Genomic DNA, 13,200 nt, shown 5'->3' on the forward strand with positions numbered 1-13,200 from the left:
GATCTTGGCACAGAGAAAAAAAAATGGGCTGTTGAATTTTTCCTGCCCTCATATAGACCAGGGGTCTCCAACCTTGGTCCCTTTAAGACTTGTGGACTTCAACTCCCAGAGTCCCTCAGCCAGCTTTGCTGGCTGAGGAACTCTGGGAGTTGAAGTCCACAAGTCTTAAAGGGACCAAGATTGGAGACCCCTGATATAGACTATGCCAGGAAAGAGTATATGGGAAAATCATTTGAGATTTTTTTTAATACACCAGGTTGTTCCACTGAGATTTTTAAAAAAAGAAGAAGAAGAATGGAGCAGCCGATGTACAGGAACAAAGAATCTCCTTGAGGGGTGGGCTCCAAATATTTTAGCAAAGGGTTCTCTGCCCGGTTGCTGGGTGGGCGTGGCCATGGTGGGCGTGGCCTACTTGGCCTCCTGCACCACGGCGGGGAGGGGCATTTTTGCCCTCCCCAGGCTCCGAAGGCTTTCCTCGAGCCTCCGGGAGAGTGAAAACAGCCTCCCCAGACTCTGGAGGCCCTCTGGAGGCTGGAAATGGGCCTGTTTCCGGCCTTCCCAAACTTCCAGTAGGCCCATTTTTCACCCTCCCTGAGCCTCCGTGCGTGCCCTGAACTTACCTACATTCAAATGGGCTGCATGGGGACTCCTGGGAGGAGAGGGGTGGGTGGGGCCAGCCAGGAGAGGGATTTGGAGGTTCTCCGAACTGCACAGAATTTTAGCTAGAGGTTCTCCCGAACCCCTGTGAACCCCCAGCAGCCCACTCCTGGTCTCCTTCCACCCATTCTCAGGAATGGAGAAAGGGAATAAAACTTTTCTTTCTGGCCTACGCTCCCTCCCGTAGAAAGCTGAAGCTAATGCAACCGTTCCTTAAACTAAGTGTCTCCATTTCCACAACAACCAAAATCCTTCAGGGATGTTTGATAGCATAATTTTCTCAGCTGTAATCACAGATTTGGCAGGAGCCGCTTGTATTGGTGGTGGTGGGGGTGTGGAACTGTGTCATCTGCCAATGTTTTACACACAGAGGACTTCTGATCATATCTTGATGTGCCTGATCGCTTCCTTTCTCCAGGGGGAGAAATTCTATGCTTATGATGAAGTAGTCCTCCTCTTTACTAACGGCACATATTTTAGCCTCTTTGGGGTGGTTTTTTTCTTTCCCCCCATCATCTTGAGCGTTAACAATTACACTCTCGCCGACTTTGGTCTAGTACAAACTACTCAGTGGTTCCCGAGAAGAAGCCTGTACAAATATTGCAACTTTCTCTGGAAATTCTCCGTTGAAGCTTTGGCTGTGCCCAGAGGTGGGTTTCAGCAGGTTCTGACCAGTTCTGGAGAACCAGTAGCGGAAATTTCGAGTAGTTCGGAGAACCGGTAGTAAAAATTCTGACTGGCCCCACCCCCATCTAGTCTCTGCCTACCAAGTCCCAGCTGATTGGGAGGAAATGGGGATTTTGAAGTAACCTTCCCCTGGAACGGGGTGGGAATGGAGATTTTACAGTATTCTTCCCCTGCCACACCCACCCAGCCACGCCCACAGAACCGGTAGTAAAAAAACTGAAACCCACCACTGGCTGTGCCCATGTCCAAAGTTATCCTTACGAGTGAGACTTATCAGGAATTACCATATCTAGTCAAAGTCAAACAGAAGGAGGGAAAATTTAGCCTAGTAAAATATGTCCCGAAGGTACTTTTCAAGAGGCAACTGGATGTAGAAAGTTAGCACCCACCTCTCTCCTAGAAAAATGAAATATTTTAGGAAATATTAAAAGGGCAGAATATTTTCCCTAAAAGGGAGGCAGAAACTCACCTCCCCCCACCTTTGTTAATGGGCCATTAAGACCTGGGCCAGTCTATTCTACCTAACAAAGATCTACCTCCTTCAGGCAGAGCCATTGAATTGCCCTTCATTGCATCACCCAGCAAGATTCAACCAAACTTAACAGACAGACAACCTACAAAGCTAGCCATGACCTCTGACAGCAACCAATCAGGATACTCTTCCTGCGCCCCAGGAAGTTCAAAGCCAGAGAGGTATAAAACCCAGGGACTCTTAGCATCTCTTCCCTTTTTTTCACCCAGGCATGTGATCCTGTTCATCAATAGACCTTCTTTCCAAGCAATTTCCATGAATCCAGAATGTCTTTTTCCTCACTCGGAACTGAACCCAGGAGGATATTTCTTCCAACAGGGACAACCATGACCTGGATGACTGAGAATCTCCATAGACATCTCGTAAAGTCTGGTAAAGTCAAACTTTTTTCCTTTCCTGGTTATTCCCATCTATCTTTCCTGATGCCCTCCAGATCTATTGGACCAACTCTACAACTCTTTGTCAGCATGGACAATAACCATATATTACGTGTGTGTGTGTGAATGCATGCATGTCTACATGGACACTCATGTATGCACACACAAACTTCAGGAATATGAAGTAGTAGTATAGCAGCCCCTGCTGCTTTTATACCCTGTGGGGTGTGGCTCCGTGACTCAGCACTTCCTAGGCCTGCCCCTCCCTTGCTTCTGTTGTTCTCACCTCTCCTGTCTATGAAACCTAGGGTCCAACCAGGACTGATTGTCCTCAGCTGGGTCTGGGAGCATTGCCTGGGCGGGGGGAGATACAGGAGACAGAGGCCTCATTATTTCTTCCACCTGGCCTGCCTCTGGCTCCTGGAGCTGAGCCAGGGAAGCCGGCCCTGCAGAAGGGAGCCCTGATGGCCCTTCCCCCTCACTCTCTGAGTCACTCTCTGGCAGGGGGCCGGGGCCGGGGGGGCTGGAGCCACAACACTGTCTTTCATTCCCAAGCAACTGTAGGAGATGATCAGGCTAAGCCTGAGGACAGAGTCAAACATGTCATCAATCTCAAGTCCCTTCAGGTCCACAAAAGATCTAAGTCCCGCCCACTTTGAACTCCACTGACCCTTATCTACCACCCATTTGCTTTGACCGTTAGTAGTTCAGATTCTTCTAAAGAGCGTAAGCTTGCAATAAACCTTTATACTCATTTGAACTGCCTGGTTTTCCTTATTTCCCTGGCACTCGACAGTAAAATGATGGGCACCAAGCTCCTAGACCAACACAATCACACCAGCTCTATAATATCAAAAGGGTACCAAAAGAACAATTACTTGCTGAGAATTCAGAATTGAAATTTCCTTTGGGTTGTTCTCAAACTATGAAATGTTCTCTGCAGAATTGCATCCCACACAGGCACTTTTGATCTGTAAGGTAAAGGTAAAGGTTCCCCTCGCACATACGTGCTAGTCGTTGCTGACTCTAGGGGGCGGTGCTCATCTCCGTTTCAAAGCCGAAGAGCCAGCGCTGTCCAAAGACGTCTCCGTGGTCATGTGGCCGGCATGACTCAACGCCAAAGGTGCACAGAACGCTGTTCCCTTCCCACCAAAGGTGGTCCCTATTTTTTCTACTTGCATTTTTTACCTGCTTTCAAAACTGCTAAGTTGGCAGAAGCTGGGACAAGTAATGGGAGCTCACCCTGTTACACGGCAGCACCAGGGATTCGAACCGCCGCGCTGCCGACCTTTTGATCGACAAGCTCAACATCCTAGCCCCTGAGCCACCGCGTCCCTCATGTTTGATCTGTACCAAGGGGTAAAACCCAATTTTTGGAACTCTGATTTTTTAAAAATTTATCCAGGTAGTTTATGGTTGTTGATGCTTAAGGAAGTCATGTGGCTGTTTCTATTTTTTTTTTTAATGATATGACCATTTTATCTTTGATTTGGTGAATGCTACCTTACCCAAAACCCAACCCAAAATAAAGGATGCCTTCTGCACAGTGCAGCTGCTCAGATTTATTTTGAACAGTTGATATATTATAAGACCCATTGTATGGGAGTGTATTTTTAACTCAGAATGGACAGCCTATTTTCAGGGCCCATTAATTATACATGTTTATTATTACTCTAGAATTTAGGAGTTAGCCTTTAACTTGATGCTTTTGGCCCCGACACCATGGACTAAATTGTTGGGGGAAGACAATATTTCAGAATCCAGGCGCATCATGAAGTTCAGAGGAATAGGTTCACCTTCTTAAAGTTTCTTAAACTAAAGTAGTACAAGTTCTAACACCATTTTAAAAAGCCTTATTAAGACCACACTTGGAATACTGCATCCAGTTCTGGTCACCACAATTCAAAAAAGATATTGAGACTCTGGAAAGAGTCCAGAGAAGAGCAACAAAACTGATTAGGGGAATAGAGGCTAGAACATACAAAGAACACATACAGGAATTAGGTAAAGGTTCTCCCGCACAAGTGTACTAGTCGTTCCTGACTCTAGGGGCCAGTGCTCATCTCCGTTGCTAAGCCGAAGAGTCAGTGCTGTCCAAAGACGTCTCTGTGGTCATGTGGCCGGCATGACTAAATGCCAAAGGCACATGGAACACTGTTACCTTCCCACTAAAGGTGGTCCCTATTTTTTCTACTTGCATTTTTTACGTGCTTTCAAACTGCTAGATTGGCAGAAGCTGGGACAAGTAAGGGGAGGTCACCCCGTTACACGGCACAAGGGATTCTAACCGCTGAACTGCTGACCTTTCAATCGAGAAGCTCAACGTCTTAGCCACTGAGCCACTGTGTCCCTACCAGGAATTAGGTACCTCTAGTCTAATGAAAAGAAAGACTGTGGGGGGACATAATAGCACTTTTCCAATATTTGAGGGGCTCCTACAAAGATGAGGGAGGAGGTCAGATTATTTTCCAAAGCACCAAAAGGCAAAACAAGGAAAAATGGTTGGAAACCAACCAAGGAGAGAAGCAATCTAGAACTAAGGAGAAACTTCCTAATGGTGAGAGCAATTAACCAATGGAACGACTTGCCTTCAGAAGTTGTGGGTGCGCCATCTTTGAAGGCTTTCAAAAAGAGACTGGACAACCTTTAGGGCAGTGGTTCTCAACCTTTATAGTGCTGCGACCCCTTTAATACAATTCCCCACGATGTGGCGACCCCAACTGCAGAAGGGGAAAAAAAGCGGCAAACTGTTGTTTTGAATTTATCGCGCCTGAAGCCGTATTGGCTAGCGATCTGAACTGCTTGCGATTGCCTTGAGGACGGAGGCATTAAAGCGAAGACTCCTCCCCTATTAAGTTTATCGCGCCTGAAGCCAGATTAGGCTAGCGATTGGGAGTGATTGCAGCTGGCTTGAGAGGGAGACATCAGAGCAAAGATTTCTCTCTTTTTTAATTCATCGCGCCTGAAGCCGAATTCGGCTAGCGATTTGAAGAGCCTGCAGCTGGCTTGTGGAGTCAACCATGGGAGCGCGATTCTTCGACTCGCAAGTATACTTCCCATATTTCCGATGGTCTTAGGCAACCCCTGGCAAATCGTCATTCGACCCCCAACGGGGTCCCGACCCACAGGTTGAGAACCGCTGCTTTAGGGTGTCCCTATAGGGTCGAAAGAGAGTTGGACAAAGACCCCTGTGATCCCTTCCAACTATTATTCTATGTTCTTGAGAAAAATATCATCCCACACACAGTCGCAGGGAGAGAGAGGGTGAGGGAAGGATTTCTGCAGCTCTAACATGCCGTAAGCCAAGCAGAAACCAAGCACCACGCTTCTATCTGAACATTTGGAAACAATTTTCACGGAATTCAGAGGTGGACTTGGCGCTAAGCTAAAATAGACAGGAACTTGGAATCTTGGATTTTCTGTTTCCTGGATGAATTCAAAATCCAGTTACCTAGATCTACACCTCCTGCTTTGGAAAACGCAGAGATAAAACACGCTTAATCATGCCCATAAATTTTCCGTCATAACAAAAAATGTGCTGATCATGGCCACCAAATGATAAATGCCACAAAAATTTTGTTTTAGAAAGCAATTGAATTTCTTCAGCTCCACTTGGGGGTTGTAGTTTTTGTTTTGTTTTGTTTTGGACTCAAAGACCACAAACCAGAAACAAAAGGTTAGAGTTTTTAGCTGTCCAGTGCCCTCATTTCTAATTATGTTTAACATGTAACTGAGTCCTGAGGGCCTAGAAAACAGATTTAATTCCATATCAGCTTGACAATAAGTTATTGGAAAGGATGTTTGAGTTCTTCTATGAAATGATTCCTAACCAACTTGTGGAATATGGTCCAATGTCTAGAATAACCTTGTATCTTAGAGAAAAATCTGGCACAGAAGTAAATTGACAGGGTGAAGCGTTTTTAGATTTCAACTTAAGACATGGATTCATATCACATCCAAAAGTTAGTTTACACAGAGTCTTAAGATTTCTTAAATTATAAGTCTTGTAAGAAGTACTATGTCTTCTTAAGAACCTGAAAATCATGGAGTTAAAGCATAAAATGAGATATAGTAAACGACAATAAATTCTACTTGTACCACTACAAGTATTGGTAGAATTTATTGTAGTTTACTATCTTGCTTTAGGATTCAATTCCTCAGAGTTCCATAATGATTTTCAGGTTCTTAAGAAGACATAATATATTCAGCTGTGTCTAATCAATGAATTATATGCAGGAAGATTTATAATTCCTATAGTACTTGTAAATTCCTTTTTTCCACTTCTTCAGCATCTTCCTATCTTCTACAGCAGGGGTCTGCAAACTTGGCTCTTTTAAGACTTGTGGACTTCAACTCCCAGAGTTCCTCAGCCAGTTGAAGTCCACAAGTCTTAAAAGAGCCAAGTTTGCAGACCCCTGTTCTACAGGAACGGCCCCCAACCAGTGGTGAAATCCAATTTTTTTTACTACCGGTTCTGTGGGCGTGGCTTGGTGGGCGTGGTGTGGCTTGGTGGGTGTGGCAGGGTGTGGCAGGGGAAGGAAAATTCCCACCCCACTTTGGGGCAAGGATACTGCAAAATCCCCATTCCCTCCCCACTCCTGGGGGGGGAAATATTGCAAAATCTCCATTCCCACCCCATTCTGGGGCCAGCCAAAGGTGGCATTTGCCAGTTCTCTGAACTACTCAAAATTTCCACTACTGGTTCTCCAGAACCTGTCAGAACCTGCTGGATTTCACCCCTGCCCCCAACCTTTTGGTACCAGGGACCAGTGCTGTGGGGAGAGATTTTCCCATCGACTGGAGGAAGTGTGGTTTCACATTAAATCTGATGGGGTTATACTTGTTTGCGTGGACTGGTTTCTGGCATGCCGTGGCCTAGTACCAGTCCAGACCGGGGGTTGAGGACCCCTATTCAATGGAGTTTTTTACACTTCATCCTCAGACTACTTTGGATCATCCATAGGCTGTCAGGGTTCTGATGGATGCCCTAATTAAATCATGAGCCTTGAGCCAAGCTTCAAAAGAAATCCAGTTATTTATTTGGAGTTTCATGTTGGCACATATCCAAATGAAGCCAACTCTGACTCCACGTAATTTATGGCCCTAATCGTGAACCTGTTTCCTCCCCTCTCCCCCAGGTGTGTCATAAATCACATCCACCAACAGAGCAATTTCATGAGTTGTAGAGACTACTCCTCTCTGCTGTTGGTAACCCTGGGAGACAGCCTTGAGAAAGATATGTCTGGAATGTGCTCCTGTCTGTGGCTGCCGTGTTGCTTTGTCAGTTTCCCATCCCCCACCTTGCCTATGGCAACCCGAGAGCAGGCCAGGGATGCTTTGTGAGTTGACATTCGGCTCCCCACACTTCCTAAAGGTGACCTCTGCAAAGTAAAAACAGTCTATGTAAGACCCCACAGGATAAGGAATTAACTTCTAAGTAGACCTTTTATTGCGGTATTTTCCTCTGAACACAAGTTTTATTCCTTTACCTTTGGGTACATCATGTAGCTTAGGAGGCCTTTGGTAGAACTTCAGGATGTCCTATCAGGAGGTACTAAAGGTGGTCTCAGCACTGCCTCTTCCTCTGATTCCAACAGTTTTGGTAGCAGTGAAGTGTCTTCCAATCACAATGGATCTGAAAAGGCCAACCGATTGATCTGAAAAAGTCAACCAATTGGCAAAGGTCAACCAGCTGATCTGCAAAGGTCAACCAACCTGCAAAGGTCAACCAATTGATCTGCAAAGGTCAACCAATGAATTGCAACCATGGGTTCTTTGGCATACAGAATGGCTTTGAAGCTTGCTCTAGATTTGTCCTTCCCTTGGCTGAATGACTTATCATATCAATCCCATTTCTAGAGAATGAAGAACCTTCTCCACCCAGTTCCTTATTGCTCAGGGCTGCCATGGAGCATCTCAGAAGCTAAGACAACCAATGAAATCCATCCAAGCCAGCACTTTTTATAGGACTTATTCTTTCTTCATCTTGAACGCTATGTAACGATAATATTTCAATGACAGCTACGTGGAACGAAGCTGGACGGTTTTAGCCAACAAGCCTTCCTACCTACTTGGCCTCTCTCAATTCAGTTGTGTCAGAATGCTGTGTATTTCTCAGAGATCAAGGCCTCCTTCAAAATTTGGAACGTGGAAGGGATTGTAAAATCTGTTCCGATTTTCTTCTTCATGAGGGGTGCTTATTGGTGCACAAAGATGAAGATGCAGATGCCATTGCTGCCTGGAACCGACGGGAACTGGAGTCTAGCATAAACTCCAGATGTTTCACATCTGGCAGGCAGAAGGCCAAAACTTTTGTGATAACTTATAAAAGAGTGACATCTAGTGGGTGGAAGGAACTGTAATTGGATTCTGTTGAAGCCTAGTGAAGAACAAAAAAACCCCACAAAAACCCGAATGTGAGAATTTAATGACTCTATTGCTAACACTGAAAACATTCACTAAAGTGATAGGTCGTGGGACAAGATTTATATACCGTGTTTCCCCGAAAATAAGACCAGGTCTTATATTAATTTTTGCTCCAAAAGATGCATTAGGGCTGATTTTCTGATTAGGTCTTATTTTGGGGGAAATACGGTACTTAATGCACCCATCTGGCTGACAATCTTCACTGGGGCTTATTTTGGGGGAAGGGCTTATATTTACGAGCATCCTGAAAAATCCTGCTAGGACTTATTTTCCGGCTGGGTCTTACTTTCGGAGAAACAGGGTAAAAAAAACCCCAAATTTGTCCTTTCCTTGGCTGAATGACTTATCATATCAATCCCATTTCTAGAGAATGAAGAACCTTCTCCACCCAGTTCCTTATTGCTCAGGGCTGCCATGGAGCATCTCAGAAGCTAAGACAACCAATGAAATCCATCCAAGCCAGCACTTTTTATAGGACTTATTCTTTCTTCGTCTTGAACGCTATGTAACGATAATATTTCAATGACAACTATTTTGGGGGAAGGGCTTATATTTACGAGCATCCTGAAAAATCCTGCTAGGACTTATTTTCCGGCTGGGTCTTACTTTCGGGGAAACAGGGTAAAAAAAAAAACCCAAATTTGGTAATCCACCGCAGGGTTGCGTAGATTTTCTTACTTTTATTGGAGTGATTCAAACTTGCTCAGAATTGTTTATTTATCTAAGAATCTTTCTTCATCTTTGTTCCACTAATCCAAGAGAAAGGGCATCACTATTGCGATGTCATGTTTAAAGGAAGAAAGCCATAGATGGAGCTTCTTCAAGCCATAAAAGGAAACTGAGTCACATTTAACCTGACCCAAGCAACATCTTGCTTCACCCACCCACCCCCGTGTGAAATGGTAGATTACATAACGATGACTTATTGAATAAACCATCATTGTCTGGATTGCATAACAGGCTAAGGCAAAAACCAAGCAGGCTCTGTCAAAAAAAACAACCCCAAAAAATAATATTTATCTTTTATATTCGTAGTGCCCCAAATTGATCTTCAGAGGCTGCTTTGCTTTGATTGCTCGGTTAGAAATCTTAGCTATATTCAGCAATCAATTATTCCTTGGGGAGTTAACAGGAATCAAAAAAAAATAGTTTTGATATCAGATTAAGAGATATCAGATTGCTTTTGAATGATTAGGATGTATTTATCTCTGATTTGTATGGGGGAAGTTAGGATTTGAGAAGAAGGGGTGGATTATAATTTGTGTCAGGGAAAATTTAGCGAATGATTGTTTTTTGAACTATACCTTGTGTTTGTTCTGGGAAGTCGGGGGTTGGGGGAGGAGGGTGGTTTTGGAGGGAGGGGAGGGGGAAGGGGAGGGGGAAAGGGGGGTGAAAATTTTTGTAAAAACTTTTTCAATTAAAAAAAAATAGTTTTGGACTGGATTTGCAATGGGTGAACAAAGGGAAAAAATCCAAAGCTCGGCTGAGTACTAACACAGGAAAGGGAAAAGCAAAAAAAAGAAAACAGGTGGGCAGATGGATATCAGGCACTTAGAGTACAGAATAACAGAGCTGAAAGGGACTTTAGAGGTCTTCTAGTCCAACCCGCTGCTGAAGGAGATCTTATACCATTCCAGACAAATGGTTTTCCAGTCTCTTCTTGATAACCTCCATGATGGAGCACCCATAACTTCTGGAGGCAAATTATCCCACTGATTAATTGTTCTCACTGTCAGGAAATTTCTCCTTACTTGTAGGTTGGATCTCTCTTTAATGACCTTCCACCTGTTACTTATCCTACCTTCAGGTGCTTTGGATAAATAGATATAGCCCCCTCCACTCTATGTCAGCCAGGGATGCTATTCAGCAGGTTCTGGAGAACCTGTAGTAGTAGTTCGGAGAACCGGCAAATATCACCTCTGGCTGGCCCCCCCAGAGTGGGGTAGGAATGGAGATTTTGCAATATCCTTCCCCTGGAGTGGGGATGGAATGGAGATTTTGCAGTATCTTTCCCCTGGAGTGGGGTGGGAATTGAGATTTTGCAATATCCTTCCCCTGGAGTGGGGTGGGAATTGAGATTTTGCAATATCCTTCCTCCAAGTGTGGGGTGGGAATGGAGATTTTGCAGTATCCTTCCCCTGCTGTGCCCACCAAGCCACACCACGCCCTCCAAGCCACGCCCACAGAACCAGTAGTAAAAAGAAAATTGAATTCCACTACTGATCAAAGAAAGAAGCAACTTAGAACTAAGGAGAAATTTCCTGACAGTTAGAATAATTAATAAGTGGAACGACTTGCCTTCAGAAGTTGTGAATGCTCCAACACTGGAAATTTTTAAGAAAATGTTGGATAACCATCTGACTGAGATGGTGTAGGGTTTCCTGCCTGGGCAGGGGGTTGGACTAGAAGGCCTCCAAGGTCCCTTCCAACTCTGTTGTTATGTTATGTTATGTTATACTTGTGAAAGCCCCTCAAATATTGGAAGGCTGCTATCATGTCATCCCTAGTGCTTCTTTTCATTAAACCAGACATTCCTGGTTAAAGACCGTGGTTTATTATTTCCGCCACCCGCTTTCTGGCTTACTCTACAAAAGAGGAGTGGGGAACGATATTCCTTACAAACAGTTTGCAGCAGCACAGCATGAGATGATAATGTTCAGACCTGGCCTGTTCGACCAACACCCCCAGCCCAGAGCTCTCCCTACACTCTCCTGACTCTCCCGAGGCACAATTAATCTTTAGATTTAATACTTTAATTCCACTCTTGGCCCTGAGAGCCTCTCTCTCTCTCACTCTTTCTCTTCCCCAGCAAGTTTGCATCGGTGCCAGCAGGCCGATCAATGAGAGAATTTCATCTGCAGCATAAGAAAACCATCTGGATTTTCAGCTTTGTCACCAGAGAACCTGGATTTGTTTCATTGCCTTAATCCCAAAGCGGTAGATTTCTCTCTTCCACTACCCACCCATGTTTTTTTATTATTATTATTATTTATTTATTTATTTATTTATTTACATTTATATCCCGCCCTTCTCCGAAGACTCAGGGCGGCTTACATTGTGTAAGGCATGTTGATGCCTTCGGTCTTATTGCACGGCTTAGTCGTCTGTGCCCACGCCACACATTTCCCATGGATATGCAGACGGTGCACAGGGTTCTGGGAGTGCTATTCTATTCCCCCAAATGAGGGAACTTAACAAATTTGCAGATGATGCTAAACTGGCAGCAGTGGTGGGTTGCTAACCGGTTTGCACCAGTGGGAGGCTCCACCCACATTCCCGGATGTCATCAAATGCACAGAAGTGTCGAGTGAAGCTACTGCATGTGCACAAGCAAACCAGTAGCAAAGGTAAGTGAAACTTTTAATATTCGGCCTTATGGTTTCAGATTTTTAAATTTCAAATACTGTGTTTTAATTTTTGTATATGTCTTTTTAACTTGGCTGTAAACCGCCCTGAGTCTTCGGAGAAGGGCGGTATAGAAATGTAAATAATAAAATAAATAATAAATAAAACCAATCACTGGCTGGCAGGAATAGCCAACTCCTTAGAAGATAGGCTCAAGATCCACATGGATCTTGACCAGGGGTGAAATCCAGCAGGTTCTGGAGAACCAGTAGCGGAAATTTTGAGCAGTTTGGAGAACTGGCAAACGCCACCTCTGGCTGGCCCCAGAGTGGGGTGGGAATGGAGATTTTGCAGTATCCATCCCCTGCCACACCCACAGAATCAGTAGTAAAAAAAATTGGATTTCACCACTGATCTTAACCACCTTTAAAGCGCTCCATGGCTTAGGACCGGGCTACCTACGGGACTGTCTACTGCCGGCTTCTATCTCCCAGCGTCCGGTGCGTTCCCACAGAGAGGGACTCCTCAGGGTGCCGTCAGCCAAACAGTGTCGACTGGCGGCCCCCAGGGGGAGGGCCTTCTCTGTGGGGGCTCCTACCCTGTGGAACGAACTTCCCCTCGGGCTTCGACTACTACCTGACCTTAGGACCTTTCGCCGCGAACTTAAAACCTATTTATCTCATATGGCTGGACTGGCCTGATTTTAATTTTAAATTTTAATTGAATTGTTGATGGGTTTTAAATTTTGTAATTTTATGGGGTGTAATGTCATTTTAAATTTTTTTGGCATATTTGAATTAGTTTTTTAAGGGTTGTTTTAATTATTGAGTATGTTTGTTTGTATTTTATTTGCCGGTTCACCGCCCTGAGTCCTTCGGGAGAAGGGTGGTATACAAATTAAAACATTATTATTATTATTATTATTATTATTATTAAAATGAAATTCAATGTAGAGAAAAGTAAAATCTTACACTTAGGCAAGAAAACCCAAACGTACACATATAGACTGGATGGAACCAGGCTTAATAGCAGTAACTGTGAGGGGGAACTTGGAGTCTTAGTGGACAACCAGTTAAATATGAGCTGGCAGCATGTGGCGGCAGCCAAACAGCCAATGCAATCCTAAATTGTAATTTTAAATTTTGGCCTATTTAAATAAGTTTTTTAATTTTGTGT

Source organism: Ahaetulla prasina, chromosome 9 (assembly GCF_028640845.1).
Source record: "Ahaetulla prasina isolate Xishuangbanna chromosome 9, ASM2864084v1, whole genome shotgun sequence".
NCBI classification, from domain to species: Eukaryota; Metazoa; Chordata; class Lepidosauria; order Squamata; family Colubridae; genus Ahaetulla; species Ahaetulla prasina.